The sequence below is a fragment of the Lagopus leucura genome, unplaced genomic scaffold (genome assembly GCF_019238085.1).
Source record: "Lagopus leucura isolate 7727_CA_CO unplaced genomic scaffold, USGS_WTPT01 Super-Scaffold_100002, whole genome shotgun sequence".
NCBI lineage: Eukaryota > Metazoa > Chordata > Aves > Galliformes > Phasianidae > Lagopus > Lagopus leucura.
This window is the reverse complement of record NW_024962263.1, coordinates 24,752,679-24,775,780: the sequence shown is the minus strand read 5'-3', so window position 1 is coordinate 24,775,780 and position 23,102 is coordinate 24,752,679. Positions and strand designations below refer to the sequence as shown.

The window sequence follows — 23,102 nt, the reverse complement described above, 5'->3', positions numbered from 1 at the left end:
GAGCCCCGCCGCCCCGAAGACCACCCTCCATCCCCACCGCGGCCGCGCGCGACCCCTTCCTCCGAGCCCCGGAACTCGGCGGGCCGCGGGCGGGCGGGTGCTGGCCGGCAGCCCTGCAGGTAAGGGCCGGGGGGAGCCGGGGGTGGCGCCGGGGCCGCGGGGTGGCTTTGCCGGCTCCTCGGCGGCAGAGGCCGGGGAAGGAGGAGAAGGAGGAGGAGGAGAAGGAGGAGGGGAGCAGACTTCCTTTTCCTGGGGCCGCCTGCGCCCCTCGCCCGAACCCCGTGCCCGCGGGCAGCGGCCCGAGCCGGCCTCGGCGTGGGAGAGTGCTGCGGACCTGTCCCGGTAACTCGTGGCCGCGCTGCCTGCTGCTGGCGCCCGGCGGCTGGGGGGGCCGTTGGAGCCTTCCGAGCACGCGGCTCTCCCCTCGTGTAACTGCGGGAACGCCGCTGTGGCATCTCTGTAAGCACAGTTTGCAGTTAATGGGTTTGGCAGGCGAACTCGTGCAGAATCCTCCTGCCCACTTGTGCTGCTGAAGTGCCAGCGCCCCCGCCCCCCTTTTTCCCTGCTCTCCTTTGAAGCCTCGCATAACTCCGTACTGCCAGCAGGACGGAAAGTGCTGATTCAGCAGCCCTGCTCCATCTGAAGTGGTGGTCTGCCACCACGTTCCTATGTGTCGAAGAGGGAATACGTGCTGCTGCAGTGTCAGAGTGGCACTGCTTGGGTTTTCTCAAACAGCCCCAAGAACGTAGCTTACTTTTCCGTAGGAAAGGAAAGAGTGAATAAAAGGAGGGCAGGGGGAGAACAACCAGCACTGAGGTGGCGGGATGTGGGGAGCCACTACTTTGGGATGGAGAATGATGCCCCGTAAAGATGCTGAGCAGTTCCTCGCTTTAACAAAGACGTGGTGGGGTGCACAGCAGTGATGCCCTAATACTCCAGCTCGATCTATTCCTGCATCCGGAGGCTCATTGTACTTAGAGCACCAGAAAAGGTATGGAGAAGGGCAGCGAGGCTAATCCTGGGATTAAAAGGAGTGAGTTATGAGGGCAGGTTTAAAAACAAACAAACAAACAAAAAACATATGGAGATTAGAAAACCTGCGTGGAAAAGGAAAATGGGCTGGAAACTTGATGTGATGGCTCTGGCTGTGCTTCCTGGCCATCCAGGCACTGGGAGGGAGTTGGGCTGGCGGTATGCTGCTCTCTCCAAAGAGCTCACCTAACGGCAAGGCATGAGAGCAGAGCCGAGCAAGAGCTGTGCTCCTCTGGCTGGCTTTGCATGGTTACGTGCTGATACTGAGAGCTTGCTTTCTCTGAACCAGAACGCTTTAAAATTCTATGCAGAGCAAAGCAAACAATAAAGCCTGGAGAGTGGTGTTTGGTAGCCTTGTTCCAAGTGGTAAATGGACAGAGCGGTGGACCCTGGTACCTCATACAGTGGTCGTTTTACCATGTTATACTCTGATTTATTTTCTTTGCTTGGACTTTATTTGTTCTTAAAGTAGGTCTTGTTTGCCCTGGCTACCTGTTAAAGATCTTGTGGTACTTCATGTCTTTCCTTGGTTTTGTTAATCAAAATATCCCCTCCCTTACTGCTGTGTGAGTTGGCTTTTATCCTTAGATTTGGCCGCACCTGGATTTCAGTAGTGTACTTCTATATGTTTTTATTGTATAGTCCAAAAGTGCTGCCTAAATGCAAATCTGTTCCGAAGTTCTGCTTAAGACTGTACCATGTGCTTTGTGAATAAAACAAACACTTGTAACTCTCTATCTTGCAAGTACCTAATTGGCTCTGACTCTAGCAGGAACTGTCACAAAGGTTTTAGAGATCTTTGGTTGTGTTCTCAGCAGCACTCTGGGTATAAATGGGCTAAAAGTATCTGGATCTCTTTGGCAAAGGGATTCTTTTGACGTGGGGAGTTCCCAGCTGGCAGAGGAAAGGCATAGCTGGGTCATGTGCCATTTCTGCCAGCAGCAGGAGAGTATTGTACTGGGAGCTTGTTTTCTGACAGTATTGAACTATCAGATGTCTCTCTAGATAGCAAGGAATGGGCAGCTTACCCCTACACAGACAGCTATGGAATTGAGTGGAATCCTGCACAGTGTGGCATGGAATGGGACAGAGCTGTCACATTTTTTTTCTCCCTGCTGTTGTATCCCCATCTGTGCCATGGGCATAAAGGTTTACAGTGATGTGTGAAATGAGGACAGGTTTGTAGGCAGAATTCTTTCTTATACCAAAGAGCTCTCTTGTGGGAGGTGGAGTGTGGGGGAAATACACTCAAGGATTTTTTTTTGCAGAGGCAGAATAGTGTTGGAAACTTGGGAGGTGGGAGATGGATGGGTGCCTCTTTGATAACCAGGGAGGTGTGTTTTTAGGATGCACTGAAGTATTTGGTCAGGTTCAAATTTCAGTGGTTACAGCAAATAATGTGGGGAAAAAACCTTGTTAATTTCTGCATGGTATACCGTAGAAGCCTAAGATTTGTTTGGGGTTGATTTCGAGCAAAAACTATTGGGGATGATAGTTTTGCTGTGTTCCTGGATCTTCTTATTCTAAATCTCTGTGAACTTTGTTAGTGGGCAACAGAAGTGCTTTTCTTCATTTTAAACCTAAAATTTTGTGAGAGCTAGGACTGAGGAAGCCCACTTGTCTTTGGGTTTGTCTCGTGATTCTTTTCCTTAGTCAAATACATCATGAGCTCTGACAAAACTGTTATTGTCAGCAGTGTTTGTTAAGGGTTCTTATATATTGAATGTACTTGTGCAGGGTCCAAGGGCCATGTTCGTTGCATAGATCAACCAAGCCTGCTCTTTTCTCAAATGGGAAAGGTAACTCCTGAGACCTCTGCTTCTATCAAGCTTGCATGAAATTTGCCAAATGGCTTGTTTACAGGGTGATTGCATAAGCCTCCTTCTGTAGGAAAGCAGGCTAAGAAGTAAGGATTGTTTTTCTTGGAACTGAGATCTGCTCCTGGACACGTCCAAGATACTGCAGTTGCCACTCTTTACCTAAGGAAATCTAGGAATGGAGATCTTTTAACTGAAAGGTGAAACTGAGATCTCTTTAGGAACTATGAGGTTGACAAGCAGTCCTTGTATGAGCATTGAACTTTACTTATCCTGCTTATACCTGCTGGTCAGGGGAGCTCTTTACAGCCTAAACTAGGCTATGGCGAAGTAGTCGTTTGCCATCATTGTTCTCCCAAACCAGTGGCTATTGTAACAAGTAATAATTGTCAAGTAAACAGATGTCACATTACTAGCTTTCTTTATACTTGCTGAACTGTACACTTCTGAACTTGTCCTTTGCCAAGTCTTTCCAATTCTCATGCCATCTGTTGAATTGGATGATCTTCTTGGACAACGGCTTTCCTACTAGCCCAGTATGACTTCTCTCTTGTGTTGTGGATATGGGGAGAACTATTCAAAGGAGCCAGAATCCACTGTGAGTACAGTATAAAAGGAAATTGTTGATCAGTGCAATGCATCCTGTCTACAAGCAGACTTAAACTCTTCAGTGGTGGAAGTAACCAGAACAGCCTGACTTTAAGGTCTGGTTGCATATACTTACAAAGACTTTTTCTGTCACACTTGTTTTTTTTCCCCTTGGGCACTGTCTTGCCAGTGGATATTTGATGTTAGAGGCAGGTGCTACATTTTTCACAGAAGTACATTCATTTGGAAGTGGTGGTGATTGTAGTTTGTAGCAGCTTTTGGAGTTATGATGTATGTGCTGCCTATGAACTCATTCCCCTTTTTGCTTTCCTTGGGTGGGTCAGTTCACAGAGCCCAAATATACACAGCTGTAAGGATGGGAATTACAAATCCAAACCTGAATTTAGAGTAGTGTTGGTGTGAACTGTTCTTTTTCCTGATCTCTGTAAAAGGCTTGTTGCAGTGCCTGACCACCTCTGGTGAAGAACTTGTTTCTGACATCCAGCCTTCCCCTGGCACGGTTCCATGCCATTCCCTTGGGCTCTGTTGCTGAGCTGCCCCTCTGCTCCCTATGTGGAGCTGTAGGCTGCTGTGAGGCCTCCCCTCAGTTCCTCTGCTGTGGGCTGAGCAAATCCAGGGCTCTCAGCTGCTCCTCGTATGTCTTATGCTCTAGATCGCCCACCAACTTTGTAACCCTTCATTGGATACTCTCTAATAGTTCTATTTCTTTCTTATATTGTAGCACCCAAACCTTTATGCAGTGCTGGAGATGAGGCCACACAGCACAGAGCAGAGGGGACAGCCCCTCCCCTTGCCCAGGGGCTGTGCTGGGCTTGCTGCACCCCAGGGTATGGTTGGCCCTTTAGGCTGCCAAGGCACACTGCTGACACAACTTGCCATCAGAGTTTCACGGATCTTACCATAGCCTTTCAGTACTTTAAGGAAGCTTATGAGACACTCCCTCCCTATCTGTGAGGGTGATGGGACAGTGCCTGAAAATGTCATAGATGCCTCATCACTGCAAGTACCTAAGATCAGATCTTTGGGTGGGGCTTTGAGCATCCTGATCTATTGGAATGTCTTTGCTCGTGGTAAGGGTCTTGGACTAGCTGATCTTTAAAGATCCATTCCTACCCAATCCTTTCTACTACTCTGTGGCTTCAACTGATGAAGAGCCAGTGACATCAGTGAACCTGAGAACTTGTTGGAAGACATTCTTACTACAGTGTGAGTCACTCTCTATTAGGAGAAAAGGGGGGCTGTGTGGATTCTTGAGGTTTTTGCAAGTAAAGGACTCAGAGTGGAAAGATGAACTGTGGAGAAGAGGTAAGATGAATCGCATGTGTTTTTTTCAAAACTCAATGCTAATACTCTGCTGTAAGCCAAGAGAACTTTTAAAGTAACTTGATATTTGCATAGCAGTGTTCGTATGTTCATATCAGTGTCCATGGTGAGATGCAAGTTTCTTATTTTCTCTGCTGGAAGGGGAACTTTCTCAAACTTAAAATAATATGAAGGATTTTTCTAGCCCTTTCCCCCCCAGCCCTGCTATCATAACTAATATAACTAATTTTCCAGAATTGTTGAGGCTAAAGAGGAGCTTTTGATGTGATTTAGTCTGACCCTCATGCTCAAGCAGGACCCAGTAGAAGCAGGTTGCCTGGAACTGTGTTCAGTTAGATTTTTAATAGCTCTGCACACGGAGACTTTCCTTTTTGTTCTGTGGGCAGCCTGTTCCAGTGTTTGATTATCCTCACTTTAAAGAAGTGTTTTCTTGTGTTGAGGTGGAAACAGCTTACATGAAATTGTTTTCCCTCTTGTCCTGTCAGTAGCTTCTGCTGAGAAGAGTGTAGCTTTCTCTTTAGTCCCTCTGTGAGGTATTTATGTGCTTTGGTAAGACCCACCCTGAGCCTTCTCTTCTCCAGGCTGAATAGACCCAGGACTTTTCTGCCTTCATTCACATGAAGAATGTTTGATGTGTCCTTTGTCTCTCTTGTGCTGCATACAGGTCTGGTTTCCCCAGTACTTTAGATGTGGCTTTACCAGAGCTGAGTAGGGAAGCATCACTTCCTTCAACACTCAACACTTGGAAAGCAGCAAGTCAAATACAAAATAAAAACCTCCATTTAGAGTAATAATGTAAATTAGTGTGAGAGACTTCTTCCTTCCCAAAGCCTTTTGGAATCTTTAAATCACTTTTGGCAAGTCATTATATCCTCAGTGTGTTGGAACTGCATTGATAGTTGAGGTCTTTGAATACAGAGGTGATGAGTGCCTAAAACAAGTTTACAGGGAACATTTTGACTGTCTGTTCTGTTCTTATGGACCAGTATTCTAGAGTATGTAAGAAAGAAAAGCATTGTCCTATTTCTGTTGTGTTCTTTTGCTGGGCTCCAGTAGAAGACTGTGAGAGCTTTTCCCATTATCTAACCCTCCTGCTGCTAAGCTGTTGTCTGTAGGCCAACAGCAGTAAACAGAGCAGATATGTTGATCTTAATGCCCAACAGTTATGTTAATGATTAGGTTATTAACTATTGTACGGTTGCTGAAATAGTGCTGATATTTCAAATAATCAATTTCTTAGTGAGTTGGCTTCAGCTTTGAACGTGGGCAAATTTCAAAAAGGCAGTTGTACGCATGCAGGTCGTGATGATTGGAGTAATTATAAGCACATGTTTAGTTAAACCACTAGCAAACCGGCCTCTGATTCTTCCTAGCCTTGACCAATGCCAGCTTCTATTAGGTCTCAACGGGACGAAAATAGGAAATGACTTTCCTGGCAGGCAGACCGTAGAGGAAATGCCATACCATCCAGTTTGAATAAACTTACAGTGGAGTGGGAGGGAGCTCTTCTGCTGAGTGGCAGTAGGGGTTTCTGCATTAGTTCAGAGTGTAGTTCTTACGCTTCCTTCAGACTTAACTGCTGCAGAGTTTATGTCAACAGATAAATGGGAGAAAACAAGTGGTTGCTATGAAGCAGAGCCTGTGGATGCTGAAGGCTGCAGATAAATAAGGGTGGATAGTAGTTCATGACACAGTATTGTTCTTCTGTTATGTATCCCTGGTGAGAAAATCAATAGACAGGAAGAATCTCTTAAGTTTGTAGAATTGTCATGGTGGGAATGAAGACTTGATGAATGCTTGGAGACTTCTTTTAATGCCTGGGATCTAAATTGTGTGTTTCTGATGACTTGATAATGAGGCTGCAGCTTTGTTACAGTTCATCTTGGTCTGTATCACAGAGTTTTCAGAAGCTCTTTTTTTCCTTTGATTAGCTTCATTCTAAGTCATCTTCAGATGCTACTGTAAGTTCTGAAACAATGGGGAAGGGAATCCTTGTCATGTTACCTGAGTCTGATTCACTGTGGATATTTCTGTTATGCTTAATATATTCAACACTTAAACATATTCTTGATCAGGGAATTGCCGCTGTGCTATATAACTGTATGTGCTTCACATATTTGTAGAGTGCTTCAGGTTTCAGAACTAACTGGCAACAGGGATTTGGATCCCTTTCTAGAGTGAACTTCCCCAGATCTTGATTCTAACTGAAGATAATAGGACAATATTATATATTAGAAGGAACTAAGGGAAAAGCTTTCAAGAGCCAAAATGAGTGTGATTTTTCTTGGGGGAGTGGGGGGAGATAGGTGATAACAGGTCCTTTCTTTCTAACTTCTTTCCTGAGTTCATCTACGCCAAACTATGAGGCAGAGAAGGTTTCCTCTTAAATGGGATTTGGGAAGGAGAAAGTGAGAAGGACTTCTCACCTTCCTTAGCATGCTGTTAAAAGCTCTGAATGTCCTTGAAAAGTAGTAAGTAAATCTTATTCTATTAAAGCACAAACTTCAGGGAGCCTGGAAAGCTGAAAATTCAGAAGCTTGTGATATTTTAGTCTCGTGCCAAAGTCTTTCTTATAGTCTTGCTTCCCCTTCTGGCTTAAATGTATTAAAGTCCATTTAGGAGAATGTTAAGGAAGGAATATATATTACAAGGCCATTGATTCTTCCCGAATTAATGTCTTGTGGGTGATCATTCTTCATTCTAATAGCTGCTTGTGCTGACATCACCCAAGATGTCAGGGGATTATGTCAGAATTCAAGCCTTGATATTTCACAGAGCAATGGCTCAAGTGCCAGCAAACGCTTTCTTGGTGGGTCAGATTGCTTTATTTTTTCTTGCCTCATTTCAACTGTTACGTTCAAGTTACTGTGCTTGGTCACCGCAAGGAGTGTAGTAAACAGTTTTCAAGAGAAAAGCATCTGTGCAGTGTAATTTTGAGGACAGACTACTGCTTGCCATTAAATTTTACCCTAGAGGCAGATTCACTACCAGGATCTATGCTTTAGGCACATATTTATGTATTTTTAACAATCTATGAAAGAGCTCATCAACTTGAAGTCTGTGGTTTTGTTTTTTTTTTTTCCATTGTGATAAAGTGTTTTGTCTTGTGGATTCTGAACTCCAAAAAGTTGAGGTGGAAAAGTTGGCTTTTGTCTTTTTTTTTTTTTTTTTTTTCCTTGCTGCTAGAACTGTAGCTTCATTTCTTGTTTTTAAGTGATAACTCTTAGTGAAGGCTCTGCAAGGAGAAAGAGATCAAAATAGCTCATTACTATGCTCTAAGACTGATCAAAATATAATGTCACAGATTATATTTGATTTCCATAAGCTGATGGCTTTTGAAATTCTTGACTGGTAGAATATTGTAGCATTACCCGCAGCCGTGACATTTAACATCTAAAAGGCTTTGGAGGAGGCATTGGTTTTATTTTCAAAAAGACTTTGGGAGAATCGAACAAGGAGGCTATGAGATGAGCTGTAGGAGTGCAAATGCTATCTTCAGTGTGTGCTAGGGCTTGTTTTTTTTATTTCATATGCATTTGCTGTTCCAGTGCTGACGCTGAAAAGGTCAGGAAAAATCTCTCTGGAGTTTCTTGCTAGTGAGGAGGATTAGGCTGTTAACACATGGAGAATCAAAGGATCCCCAGCTGATGCTGTGAATGGCAGGTGTATGATAACACTTGGTTGAATTACAGTCAGGTAACCTTCTCCTCACCTCTTCTTTGGAAAACAGTCCTACTGATACTGTCGTAGGTAGAGAATGACAAGATGGTTTGCTAGTCTTAGCCAGTTTTAGTAAGCATGTGATTTGTGTGGTCCAACTCTTCTCAGCAGTAGAAAAAGGTTTTGTGGGTGACACTGAGAAAACAGATTGAAGGAAGGGTTCTGTGCTGCAATGATCCTTCCTACTTTAAGTTTGCTGGTACTCTTTTCTGAGTACTTCTTGTCCTCTTAATGTATAGTAGTCCAACTCTTCCTTACAAGATTTCCTCCCCACGTCATTTGAAATTCAGGCAAGCCAAGGTGGTACTTTCGTAGATCATGGGAGTAACTCATCAGGTCAATTTGGCAGCTCTCAGTACATTGTCAAGGAGTCAGGTAGCATATAGCCAGAAGTGACACAAGTCACTTTTTTTTTTTTTCTAATGCTGAAATACTGAATTCTGTTATGAAAAGTCTGCAGATGTGAAAAGATTGAATAAGCTTTTGTGAAAAAGAGGCAAAAGGTGTGAGCAATGCAAGGAGCTCACTGCTGCTGAAAGATGATGTCGTTTTCCCAGAATGTCTCTTATCTTATGCCATCTTGCTCATTTGCTATATGTGCTCAGTGCTGGCTGTAACAAGGCATAGAGCTGCTCTGCATGCTTGTTTTCTCATGAATTGGTTTCTTTCTGGATTAGAGAATGGGATCATCTCTGGGAAGCATGCAGTGGGACAGCCAAAGAGACATGCCCTTGCAGGAAAAGGATAGGGAAGATACGGCAAAAAGAAGATTGGATCTTGTTTTCTTTCAGTGATAGCAAACTGCTGGGCCAGCTCAGCCAGGGAAGCCTGCTGGATTTTATTTTTTTATTTTTATTTATTTATTTTTTTTTCATGAAGCCCCAGTGTAAGTTTTTATTCCTACAAATTTCCAAACATGTTACAGAGCTGTGCAGGCAAACAAGCTGCTGGTTAGATCTGGCTTTGCGTAGCATTTCCAGTGGCTGGCTGAATTTGCAAGGGTTAGCTGTGGAAGGGAATTTTTATTTATGTATTTAGTTTTTGCAGTGTGTGTATGGATTTGGAGAGATGAACTTGAGTTTGTCTTATGTATCTGATCTGCATACTACCCTGAAATGTGAACCTGAGTGATGGTGTCTCAATTTCAGTCTTTTTTAGATGCACGTCATTTGGTTGTTTTCTTAAAATGAATGCAGAATGTGTCAGTGTGAGGTGGGGATTTTTTGATTGAGCAACTCAGCCGTAGCACAAATGTTTCTATAGCATTTGAAGAACACAAATAGTACATCTGCAGTTTCAGGTGATTATGCAAGTAGTGTGTAGCTGTATCTTATGATACGATCGCCATAAGCCAGAAACACCAAGGAAGTAACTGGTAATAAATCCATCATTATTCATGTAACAAGAAATACTGAGTGTAATAGATGTTCATACTTACCTCAGTGCTACGGGGGAAAACGGAGATTGGATTCACTTGCCCGTTATGATAAAACACGCTTGTTTCAGGCCAGTCATGGGTCAAAATGTTTATTCCTGGAACATCTTAACTTTTTTTTTTTTTTTTTTTGAGTCTCACAGGCCCAAGATTTCTGCTCAGCTCTGAAAAGTGATCTCTACAGCAGGGAAAAAAAAAATAAAAGGCATTAGGGATGACTGCTGTTGTGTCTACTGGGAAATGATACTGGTTTCTGTTGAGCAGGTCTCACTCAAACTCCTGTGAATCTTGAGGGGCTGCATTTGATAGAGCTGCAAATTTCTCAGCCTTGCTAAACCTTATATTCTTTAACCTGAGGTGGGAGGTGGGGAAGCAAAGAAACAGCAAAATAAGATGCTGCTTAGTAATTTCAGTTACTATCCTTGCCTGTGGTAAAAATGAAGAATTGTCTTTGGTTACCTTGGAAATGTGGAATCATTTTTGGGGTTGCACGACAGATCATGGCTTTACTTGTTTTACTGGCCAGGACTTGTGAAGAGCTGAAATTTGGTTTCTTGAGTTCTTAGGTTCTTGATTACACAGTAGTGAATGCTGTTTCTCTTCAGAAACATTCACCATTAGCATTTTTTCTGTAATTCTAATGCTAAAAATGAGCTACATGACTAGCTCAGACTTTCTGGCTAGATACCAACTCTGTAGCATGTGAACTTTCAAATGCTCTGAGGAAGAGATCTATCCTGGGCCTTCTTTACAGGGGTCTGCCTTGGTCTAAAATAATGTTCTGTCTTTTTTGAAAAGTCATTTGGAAAAAATATATATTAAATAGTCTTACTGTTCCATCTTTTGAGTGCTCTGTACCATAGCTTAGCAGCTACTGAATAAAGGTCAAATTTATAAGCAACATTTGCTGTAAATGCTTCAGTCCCCGTTTATAGTAGTATTTGGATTTAGGGCTGTTGGAATGAAGGAAGTAATGAACGACAGAAGTAATGTTATGGGCATGCTAACATGGTTGTGTAGTTCAGCCAGGCTTCTTCGTCTTCTCAGCAGAGATCTAGCAGACTTGTCTGCTTGACTTCAGCCATCTATAATGGCTTTGGCAGTGATTCAGGGAGGACTTAACCAGACAGAAGCATCCATGGGGACTTTTTTCTTTTGACTGTGGCTTGTCTAAAGTCAGTGTTTGAATACAAATCTACGTTAAAGCTGTGTGGTCAGAGTGAATTTTTGCCTAAACCTGTATTTGAGCCCTAAATCACTGTGCTATGTGGGCAGCAGTGCTTTCATCCAGTAGCTGTTCTTCACTTCTTCTTACAAGTATGCAGGCATCCTCTAGTTCTGAGTCTTAATTGTGTGTACACAAAGAAATGTATACTTTGACTAAGGAGCTTTCAAACTCTTATAGATCCTAGTTTGCTGAAGGTACAGAACAGAAGTTCCCAAATGGTTCCTTCTGGTCCCCCTTCTATTCTTCAACCAGGGCCATCTCCGTGCAGCTCTTCAGCAATACCTCCAGCCTTGCATTGAGCAGCCTTATGGCTGTGCTGTCTTCCTTCCTGCTATCCAAATACTCCCTTTCTCTCTTGAGGTCCAGGGTTGGGAGGAGTATATGTATATCTGCGTCAGGAGAGCTGGTGGAAGTCCCCAGTGATGACTAACTGCTGCAAGCTGGGGTTGGTGGTAAGCAACAGTGTTGTGGAGGAAGTACCTAAGAGGACTTCTAAGAATAAATGCCTGAAAGATTAGTAATCTTTCCTCAGCAGGCTCTCCTAAAGGTGAAATGGAACTAATCACTGGTATTTTTCACTGAATCAGGGCAAGTTCAAGCTGTCTAGAAAAGGCTAGAGGTATGCTTTAAAATAAATGATATTCGGGTAAGATGAGTTCAGCCCTTGTGCTTTGCACTGTGTTAGTGTGCTATGCTGACACTAGGTCAAACCAAGGTTGTATCACAGAGAGTACAGGTTCTATATGCAGAAAACATCTGCACACAGCTTCTGGAATACCTTATGGGTGTTGGAGACTTGCTCATAGGGGATCTTTAATGAATATTAAAGTAGTTTTGTGGTGCGGTGAAGTTTGTTACAGGTCTTGCAACTGGTGTCTAGATAAAGCTGGCAGTTCACAATGTGTGGGAAGTGAGAACACAGGGAAAAGTGAAAGGAAGAATATATTTGCTTCTCATAGGTGTTAAGCATCCTTCTGCAAGTAAGGATTAGTGTATCATTGTCATGTCTTCAATTGAAATGTATTAGTAAGTAGAGTATGCATTCCACCAGTATTATGCTCTTTAGCAGGAAGTGGGCCTGTCTCCTTCATAATTCCTTTAAACAATCTGCATCCTTCTCTCATGGAATGCATCATTGATACTGTTGGGATCTCATATGGAAGCCTTTCAGTAATGTTGCATGCACAGGACTTGTCTGTGTCCGTTGGTATCAAGGATGTGGTTTTAATAAGGCCATGGTTTCTTCAGGTTCTGTGATACCTTGGAAGCTTGTTGCTGCTGCAGCTACACATGAAGTTTGAGGGGTTTGGAGGAGAGAGCTTCAGTTTATTCTTCCCACTGTTTTCTGGGATCATTTAAAAGTACTGATATAACCAGGTAACTTATTCCACCAAGTACCAATGTAGCATAAAATGACACTCCTGGAAAACCAATTTTTGAGTGCAAATAAGCATCAACTAAAAATATTTCTTTTCCTTAACAGTTGTTCTTGCTGTAAAAGAAGAAATAAGTGCTACTCTAGTCTGCTTTTGAAGATTTGATTTCCTTTTTTCTAAGCGACCTCTCTGGTCATGTGTGTCAGTGCGGATGAAGGAAGATGTGAAGAAGGCAATATTGATGTAGCTTTGAACTTGTTCATTGGCTTGACTTTTCCAGTGCCCTCATTTCTCAGCAATGTGAGAGAAGAAGGAATCAGATTGCTTTCTGGGTCTATGTAGATAGTTCTAGTGTGATGATAAAGCAAGTTTCTGACCTATCCTTCAGGTGAGGAGGGTGTGGAAGATGTGAGCTGGGATGGGGAGCAGTCTTAGCCCATGGGGTGGCCAAGTTGTGGTTCTGACAGTGCTGAGATCTGCTCTCTTCAGAGTGAAAGTACTGCTTTTTGGAGCCCCTCTTGAACCTCTGTTTCTAGGGGCAGTGTTTTGCCTGCGTGATCACTACTTTGCTCTGTATTGGTTTCTAAATCCCAGTTTATGGAAATTAAATTTTGTGTGATGATTGCCTTTTCAAATGTGGAGGAAATGTTAGGAAGAAGGGGAAAAAAAGCAGGAGAGAACTGAGTATTTATACCGCAATGTGTGATAAACATCCCACGTGGGATACAGGTAGCTATTGCACATCTAAAATTTGGCCTGACTTCAGTGTTACTCTAAACCACAATTGTCATTTTTTGAGTAGATGTTTATTTGCCATGTTGTGGTCTGGTGGCAACTTGGACAGCTGAGAATCTCAGGGTTTATCACACAGTGAGGTGGCTAAGCAAAAATACTTCTGGCTTGAATGCAAATGATAGTACCTCTAAATGCTATGAAATGGTAATGATTGCTCAGCTATCTTGACTTAAAACATCTACGCCTATTTTTATTTGTTTTTCTTTCCCTCCAGCTTTGTCGTTCTTTAGGAAGGACTGGTAATTTGCCTTTGTGGACTGTCAGCCTACTACTCCAACCATCCCAGTATCTGCAGTTGTGAAGATGCAAAGCAGGGAGTGGAAAGTCATTCCTGATAGTGAGGGAAGGGCACCACTGCTAATCTGGTAAATCCACAGTGAGCCCCTCCCAAGCATAGAAACCTGATCTTAACTCACAGATTCTCCTTGATGTTGCTGTGATATTTACATAAATTCCTATTTCTTAAATCAAGAAATGGTTAGGTCTAGTTGATAGATTTAAGAAAAACTGCATGAAACAGCCTTATAAATATTTCTCCCTGAATCAGCATGTTGCTCTGGTATACTCACAAAAAGATGACAGATAAATATTTTTTGACACTGTGTGTTATAAAGCAGATGCAATGTGAAAGCCACTCTTAAGCCTTTGTGGCTTCCTTTAAATACCTTTCAGTTGCACGGCTAAAATCCAAGCTCAGTGTTGCACCCAGGAGCAGAGGATTTGTGAGATTTGTAAAATGCACATCCCAGGCTACTTCAGTTGATGTAAGTGGTGGAAGCCAAACTGCTGTGTATGTGAAGGTGAGTTTGGGAGAGAAAATGAGTTGAGTAAGATGAAAATGTTTGCATCTGTGTCTAGTGAGAGTTGTTTGGTGGTGGTGGTGTTTTTGTTTTTTTTTTCCCCACCCTTGTAAATATTCCCCAGGGTTTTACACAGAACAAATGTAGATGAGGTTTGGTGTCTGCTGGTGGGTACATCTCATTGCTTAGTTTATGAGCTAAAAATACTCAAGGGACTGAGATGTATTTCTTCTTCTTTTAATAACTTTCAGACACTCTTGGTACCTAGTGTTGATTCCAAGCTGCAGTGTGATAGGGTTGTATCTTACAGAATTAACTTCACTTAATTGTGCTGGAGCAGCCATATGTAGATGAGTCTCTTCCACATTCCTTTGGAAGAACTTTCATCGCTCTTTGTACCTGTCAAAAACCTGACAGGCAGTGAAGCCTTGTGATTTTGATCAGCAGCTCGTAGGCTATGGCTAAGCACATAAAAATGTTCAGGACAGTGGACTCAAAGCGGCCCTTCTTTTCTTTGTCCTCCAGAAAAGTTCTCTGTGCGCTGTTCTCTGCAGGGCATTGGCCACGTGTTTCTTTGTTGTTAATTTCTGGTTGGTTTGTAGTGTTGGGAAATAGTTGGATCCTGTATCAAGAGGCAAGTGCATTGGTTAGATGTTTTTTTAAAAGAAACAGAGGTTTTTTTTAACAGAGTTTGTAACAGGTTATCTTTCTCTGAAATTATTTCAGCTCAGGAAGTTACAGCCAGCATGTGTCTCATTGACCTTCTCATTGCAACACATTGGTTTTAAGCTTTATTTCTTTGCGGCCCAGTCCTAGATCTGGAGTGCTTAGAGAGGTCAACTAGGCAATGAAAAGCTGAGGTATAAAAAGTAGTTACTTTTTTTTGTCAGAAGTTTAGTAACATTGATGGGGAGACTCCATGTACTCTCCAGTCAGTCTGTTTGTTGACTCATTGTTTTTTTCCTTTCAGCAATTTTGATTTGGTGTTTTTCTTTCCTCTTTCTTCAGTGCCCTCACACCACACCCTCCCTGCCACTCCACCCAGTGATGTTTTCCTAAATCTTCTTTGTTGATTTTTAAACTTATGTTTCATGTTCTGAAGGTTGTGGGCATGGAGAACTCTTTCCTCTTTCTTTGCAGCAGGCTTATATATATGAAGGATATTGTTGTGACCCTTACTTTCTCTTTGTTTGGCTGAACTCCAGTTCATTCTGGTTTTTTTTTTTATTCCAGATCTTTTTTTTCTTTCCCTCCCAGATGTCATGTTTTTCTAATTCCGTGATGTTCCTATTGCTTTTGCTTGGGTTCTTTCCAATTGATCTTTTTTGAAATTTGCTGAAAACTGGATACAGCATCATGCTGGAAGCTTTATCAGCTATGAGTAGAACAGAACTGCTACTTCTTGATTCTCACATATGTTCCCTATACACTCTTATATGGTATTTTGCCTTTTCCATAACAGAGATTTTTCTAGTTTGTAAAATTTACTTTCAGTTCAGTCTTCCAGCAAGCTGACACGTTTGTCCAAGTTAGCAGCTTTCCTAAGTCTTACAGTTCATTTTTTCCTTCATTACCTGAAGCGTCTCTGTTAGAATAGAAGTGGAGATCTTTAGGTAGATCTCTGCAGCAGTTATTTAGTGTATCATAGTTGTGTGTTTTTTTTTTTTTTTTTTTTTGTTTTGTTTTTTAAGACTTTTCAGGTTTTTTAAAACTTTTCAGGTTTTTTTTTTTGTTTTTTTTTTTACTGCGAGCAAATAAGTTCAGTTGCCAATCACTTTTCAGTCTACCATAAGATGGTTGTTTTCATTGTCTGCTGTAGGACAAAGCTTTCCTAATTTTTGTAAGGATGTGGGTTGAATCTTTTGACGTGGTTTTGCTAATTTCAGGATTCTGTATTCACTGCTGCTGTGTTTTTCTGGAGTTGGAAGTTGAGTTTGTTTGACCTGGGTTATCCATAAACAATCAGGTTTTTTTATTCTGATCTCTTATTTTCTTCTCAGTGCTAACAGATTTAACAACAATCCAAGTGCAAATAAGACACAATTATCATTCTTTAGGTTCTTTCCACTCCTTTCCCCTCTCACTTTAAGACATTGCTGTTTGCTCTTTTCCAGCCTCTGTTACTTCATCAGCCCTCTATGGATTCTGAAAAATGTTTACTAATGGCTTGAATTTTTAACAGAAGCTCTGACTGATAAGTATGTTCATGAATCAATCAAAACCAGATAATTTGAGAGAATATGTTCACCTTAGTGGTGTCTGATCTGTGATATTTTTATCTTATTCTTCCTTTTTATTGGTATTAGATTTTTAGGGTTTTTTTTTGTTTGTTTGTTTTGGCCATCTTGTTTCCTGCAGCTTTTTCTGACAAAGTGAGTGAACTGTTCTTTTTCTTGATCACTAGTTTATTGCTGTAGAATTATAGAATGAGGTTTTTTATTTAATTACTTGTTATTGCATCTTGTTTTCACTTCCACTGTTTGCAAGAATTTCAGTAATCTTTTCAGTGCTGTGTTATAATGCAGGTGAAGGGACTATGCATGATGTGCGTAGCTGGTGGGGAGGAAGAAACAACTGTTACTGTTTTTGGTTATATGTAGGTAGTATTAAAACTTAAACATACTGGACTTGAGGATTAACTGGAAGCCAATTAAACTGGAGATAAGAGAGAGAATAGTAGAAGATGGTCTTAAAACACAAAGGCAAAGTCCTTCATCCAAAATCAGCCCTTTTTGGTGTTTGCTCATTAACCATTTAAAGGTTGAATCTTCATGTTAGCTAGTTTTGTCAAATTTGAGTTTGAGTACATTATTTAGTTGATGTTCCAGTCAGCTCAGTTATAATTCATAAGCTCTGTGAGGTTTTGTGTGGTGCTTCTTCTGCTGTCTGAGACTATGATTGTTTAAAAAGCACTTAACTATATCAATATACTCCCAGATGACTAGATAAACTACAGTTTTGGCCATGTGTCATAACCAGATCTAGAAACATGTTGGGTAAGGGGATGCTTATGGAGTGGAAACAAAGAACAATGATAAAACTGTTCACAAAACTGTTCCTTCTGAAAAGGAACATACAGTTTCGAGAACAGATGGTCTAGTAGTAATAGACACTAACAAATTTTTGTTGGCTGGCAGTCTCCTTTCAGGTTAGAATCTTCTCTTGAAAGCTGTTCCAGGGAGTTGACTTCCTTTCTCCAAAACGTATGATAAAAGGGCAGAATAAATTCCTTTTAGAAAGCTGTTCTTCCTAGTCTAACAAAAACGTGTTCACGATGACAGTGCATGGTAAGAGGAAGTAATCTCGCGAGGCAGACAGACCTTATTAGAACTGCTTGATGATGCTTCTGATCCTGTTCTAGTTTTCAAATGTTGGAATTGGTGTGTTGCAGGACAGTGGTCACTCCTCTGATGGAAGGTGGGAAGGCTGACTTGGAAATGCTAAAGTCTTGCTTTGATCTTCTCTTGTTTCTTTTGCAGTAGTGTGTTGTTTGTCAGACATGGCTTACATAATCCTGTGTGTGTGTATATGTGTTTAAACAGTAGTTTAAATTTATCAGTGTGTATGTGCAGCATGAAAGGGAGCAGGGGAGCGATGAGTTACAGGCTCCAGTTAGACTTTCTCTTCTCTAGTGGCACAGAACTTGTGAGACTTGTAGTAAGCAAAGCTGAGTGAAATACTCCCATTCTCTTCTACCTAAGCCTTATCTTGTAAGTTGACTGTCTTTTCTTTAACTAATCGGTGCTATAGAACTCTCCACCACTGCCACCCTGCCCTGTGCTCTCTTCTTGCTGTGTTGATTCCCCTGTCACACAGTAGCTGGTAGAGAGGCTTTAAATGCAACATTAGCAAATATGCCTGTGCCATTTTTGGCCTGCTGTTAGCATTTAATGTCTTTAAAGTCTCCCACTAAAGACAACAAAGAAGAACAAAAATCGGCCTAGATATGTGGCATGTGTGTTCTTGTTTAATATTGGAATTTCTGGTATGGCCAGGGACACATGCCAGCTTTTGCAGTACAGGCCACGGTTAGATACTTAAGTACTGTACTAAAAATAACAGGGCTATTTTAGACTGGGACCCAATTAGGGAGAGAATAACTTGTTGCTCTGCAATCAGTAATCTAAAGTAGTAGGCAGAGTACAACGTGAAAGTAAGACCTACTGTCTTGCTTGCAGAGCTGCCAGTTCTGACCTTGCTTCCTGATGGTGTTTCTCAGATGCCTTTCCAGACATTTAAAAATAAAAAGAAAAATCCTCCTCTTAAGAGAGACTGCGTACTTTGATTCAGGTTTTGATATTGTAGTGTTTGACAGCATTATGGCTCCTAATCCTGCAGCAGCCACTTGGGAAATTCCTAGAAGGCTGAGTGTGGGAGGTGATGGTGGCTGTGCTGTGCCCTCTCACCATAGGTAGCAAGCTGTGTCCTTCCCCATGAGTAGAGTGCTGAGGTGAGCTGAGGAGCAGACACTTGTCCAAAGAAGACATCCTTCCCTGATTTGCCTAGGAGAGATAAAGGAAACAGGGTATGGTTACCCAAACATACTGCTACTGCTCACTTTCCCCGGTCAAAAAGTACAGTGAAAACAGTTTGCATCTTTAAGCATCTGAAACAAAGCATGATTTTCCACTTCAGCACTTTCTGCCTGATGGCTTTACCTCTGATGACGCTGCTTACTGCCACCATCTCTTAGATCACTCAGATGTCAGTGAGGTAAACTAGTGGAATCTGAATTTCTCTGTACACGGGGAGATGGTATGTGAATGCTCTGGTGCTTTGAAGCCATTGGTTCCAGTTCTCTCTCCTTGTCGGAGTGTGGCTGCTGATGAGGTAGTGCTTCATGTAGCTTTATGCAAATACCACGTTGGATAGAATCGTGACGATGCTTGAGATGAAAGCTGAATGCACCGAAAAGGTATTTCTGTAGATATCTTTCTAGCATGTTATTTTGGGAACATGAAAAAACCAGAATCTTTTGGTGCTGTGACTCTCATGCTATTTTGGATTTATTTTTCATCTCATTCAAAATAAAAGCTGATGAAAGAGGAGCTTGAGACCTTGTTCAGTTGCTGACTCTTAACAGCTTTCAGTACAGCATTGAACTTGTGATTTTAGGAGGAGTTCATTCTGATGTACAAAGTCTCATGTTTTTTTAAATCCTGCGTTTAGATTTGCTCTTGTTCTGTCCTGATACGCAAAGGAAGAGCCTTTGTCAATTGCCCAGCATGAAAATGACACCTTTTGTAATCCATGCTGAGATGCACCACATCCTAGGTGCAGGAAATTCTTATAGAAATTGTGGGACAGACACTCTGGTGAAGGAGTTTGTGTTTTGTGTTGTATAGAGCTAGTGTTTAGGCGTGTGCTTGTCAACTCACAAGCTATATGTATTCTACCTTCTGCATACTGCAGCACTCAGCAGGACTTGCTGTTAAAAGTGAATTCTATTTGGAAGATGCCTAGCAACTGCAGTTTTTAGGTCTGTGCCAAATTGTTGAAGGTACAAATCTGTTAACTGGTGCATTACCTTCTGGAGGATGCAGTGTGGTAGAGCTGAGGCTGTGCTTCTTGATCTCCGGTGTATCTGTCCTTCCAGTTTTCCTTCACCATCACAGTGAGGTTTGTATCTAGCACCCACATTCACAGCAGGAATATTAATTTTAGAAAGAACTAGTGCTCTTAACTTGCATTGTCACTCACAACCTGTGGAAGTGCTATGTTAATGAGCCCAGCAGAGGGGTAAGTAGCCCTCTATCCTGCAGCCTCTAGGGGAGGACACGACCTTGAGCAGAGGGACGCTGGTGCTGGTAGCTGAAGATAGCAATGTTTTGAATTGCAGAGCCTGTGGCTCAGGAACCTGCCTTCTGCTGCTGTCTGTGCTCAGGGCCAATTTGGTGGCTTCAAAATCCTTTCTGGTTGTCTTGGTTTCTCTCTTTGAAAATTGAATTGTTACAGGGCTCCTTTTCCAAAGAAGGGAAAAGGAGCTTTTGACAAGCTGATTCAAGTACTCAGCCTAAATTATTTTAACATACTTATATGTCCAGATCATCCCATGGAAGTGATTTTTTTTTTCTTCTCTGATCCCTTATCCACGTTAGGTCTTTTATCTACCTTTTCCTTTTGAGAGGGAATAGTCAATTTTCTGGGCATTGTGCGAGTGTCATTCATAACTGACTAGATAACTGACTAGATGTCTGTCTTCTCCTTGTTTTCCTCAAAGCTGAAAGATTCGGGTCTGTTAATTTCTGCTGTCGGAATTCCTCTCCTCTGTACTTTTTCTAATTCTATTTTACTCTTCTGGTGTCATAACAGCCCACAGGTTTTGAGAAGTGGGTGTGCCTTGAGTTTAATGACTTGTCATGATTCTGCTTTGCTTGCAGCAGTTTCTCAATTCTGAATGCTGTATTTCCATGTGAGGTATTGTCTGTCTTCTGAACATCAAATTGATGCTTTCAAATAAGCCTTAAGATAGCTATTGCAGTGATATTCAAGGATGGGGTTGTTATTAATTTTTTTTATACACTGGCTTTGGTTTATGGAAAGTCCGAGTTAGTCTTTCAGTTGCTCAGGATCGTGAATTTGTTCCACCGTGCTTTGGGTGATGTTCTAGGTAAGGTGACTTAATAGCTCACCTTGTCAACAACTTTATCACCTCACTCTTTGTCCTCCTTTAGATTGTAAAGGATTTAGATTGTAAACTTGCTTCTGAAAACGAATCTGAACTTACCATCTGCTGTGCTATGTCCAACTCAAATGAGGTATGCTGAAGTTTAAATTGTAATTAATAGCTTGGCAGTTTGATGTTTTCAATCAAAAATATTGTCTGTATTCCTTCCATTCTAGTAACTTCTGTCTTCTAAAACATCCCAAACTGTCCTTTATCAGCCATTGCCTAATGTATGGTGCCTGGTGAGCTTTTGAAGCTTGACTTTGCAACTTTTATTTTATACTATTTCTCTTTCAGCGAGCAAACAGAACAACAGTGCTTAGGTGATGTTAGTTCATTGTTTTCTTCCTGTTAAAGAACCTTAAAAACATTTGCAGATAAGGTGAATTGTAGGGTGAGAGCAAGGAAAGATTTAGTTTATTGTGTTTTGCATTGAAACAGACAGCACATGCCGCTTCAGTCTGGTCTTTGGGTTTGGCCTTGTATCCAAGTTCACTCTGGGCATTTGTTTGAAGCTAAACATAAACATGAAACTGATCTTCCCCATCCTGACTTCTGGAGCTTATGTCTTAGGCTAGGAGGAGTGCGTTTTGCAGCATCAGTACATCCTGTGTTTCACTTAGGAACTTCAGCGTCCCACTTCAGTGTTGGCGGTTCTCAGGTTACTGGGACACTGAGTTAACATCTTCAAGTACACTTGGCAGAACAAATTTGGAGGAATGTACTTCTCAGCAAACGGTCTCCATGGTCTGTGGCAAGAAGATGAGCTTCCATTGATGAGCAAGAAGTCTCTGTCAAGCCTCCAATTAGCACAAGGGAAGACCAGGAAAACTTTTGTGCATCTGTTGCAACAATCCTAAGTACAGGCTGGAACGTTGCTTTCTTGCCTAGTGTGAGAACTTGTTTATGAAACTTAATATTGCACTGTGAAACTCAACACTTTGCTTCTTAATACTACAGCTCAGTGATGCTCAATGAGGTGGGCAGAGTGCTCTGTGGATCAGCTGTTTCAGGCATCTTGAAGTCTAAATGCAGCGCTTCCTTCATTGGCGCTCGGAAGCTTTTCCATGCTTAGGGCAGGGAGAGGAAAAGCAGCCTCGGTGTCGCAGCACTGTTCTGCAGCAGATGTGTCCTGCAGAAAATAAATGAAATCGCTGAGTCACTCATTTGTCCCTTCTCTTCCATGCTGCTGGCCAATCTTAACACTCTCATATTTCATACAGGAGGGAGAAAGCAGACAATGCTGTCTTTTATTACTCATACGCCGTAGGACACTATCTTCTTCAGAAAACACGGGTGGCGTCTCTCTGTCTCCACTGCATGGGAAAGATTAACAACAATTAAGGTCAACAATTAAGGTTGTGAAAACCTTCAAATAACTGCAACATCTGCTCTTATGGTAGGAAAAAAATAAAATAAAGCTAGAGTTGTAATTGCCAGCACAGTACTTGCTCATATCTGTTTTGTAACTGTGGGCTTGTGAAATCCACGCTTTTAACTGCTCCCTTGCCATCCCTGTGCAAGTGACCACCAGCTGTGTAGGCCATGGTTTGACCAAGAGCTGCGTGCTGATGCCGAGCAGTGGGAATTGTGCACAGACATGGTGAATGGAACCTGCGGCAGTGGTGTGGCCTTGCTCTGTAGTTGGCCCTTCACTTCAGACCCTGCTGCTGGCTGCATGGACACCTTGGTCCTTTTTGATATCAAATAAAATGAGTTTTCCTAAACTGCCATCGACTTTCACTGGATTTTTTTCTTGATGTGAAGCAGGGTTGGCTTCACATCAATTTGCTGCACCTGACTAACTTATTTCCATTTGTTCTTGAAATCTGGTGTCAAGGGAGCACCTGCAGCTGTTCTGGCTGGCTGTTTCTACAGGTGGTTGTTGAGGCTGCACTGTGAGTAGCTGATTTCTAAAGCTTGTGGGACCTCTGCTAATGTATTAGGAAAAAAAAATATGAAGAAAAGAAACTCTCAAAACAAAGAGAATGTCCTGAACTTCACTCAGAAGTATTCATACAAATGGAGCCATGTAAGTGTAAAGAAATATCCTCCTCAAAAGATTCCTAATGAGTAAGAATCCCTATACTGAATTTACCTAACCATACAGGGTCACTTGTTAGTTTTGCTGTTCATTTCCTCTATAGATGTCTTGTTCCACGTTACCAGAGAATGAAAACCTCAATGATGCTCACATGCAGGTGGTAGGAGTGTAGTCCCTGGATTGTGTTTTCACACGGCACAAAAGGGAAACAATTCTACTCTTTCCAAGGTATCTTTTATAATATCTTTTATATATA

The 23,102-nt window shown here is 41.9% G+C and overlaps 1 protein-coding gene across 3 annotated transcripts in view; it reads left to right on the top strand.

Moving 5' to 3' along the window:
- GRB10 (growth factor receptor bound protein 10) overlaps positions 1–23,102 on the top strand; it is a 147,029-nt gene that overhangs the window by 10,513 nt on the left and 113,414 nt on the right. For 2 of the 3 annotated variants that reach the window (XM_042868983.1, XM_042868981.1), the window contains exon 1: positions 49–119. The exons of the other annotated variant lie outside the window; for it this stretch is intronic. The gene's annotated coding sequence lies outside the window, so the exon portion shown is untranslated. Of the gene's footprint in view, positions 1–48; positions 120–23,102 lie in introns of those variants that run through there. 3 annotated transcript variants of the gene reach the window in all.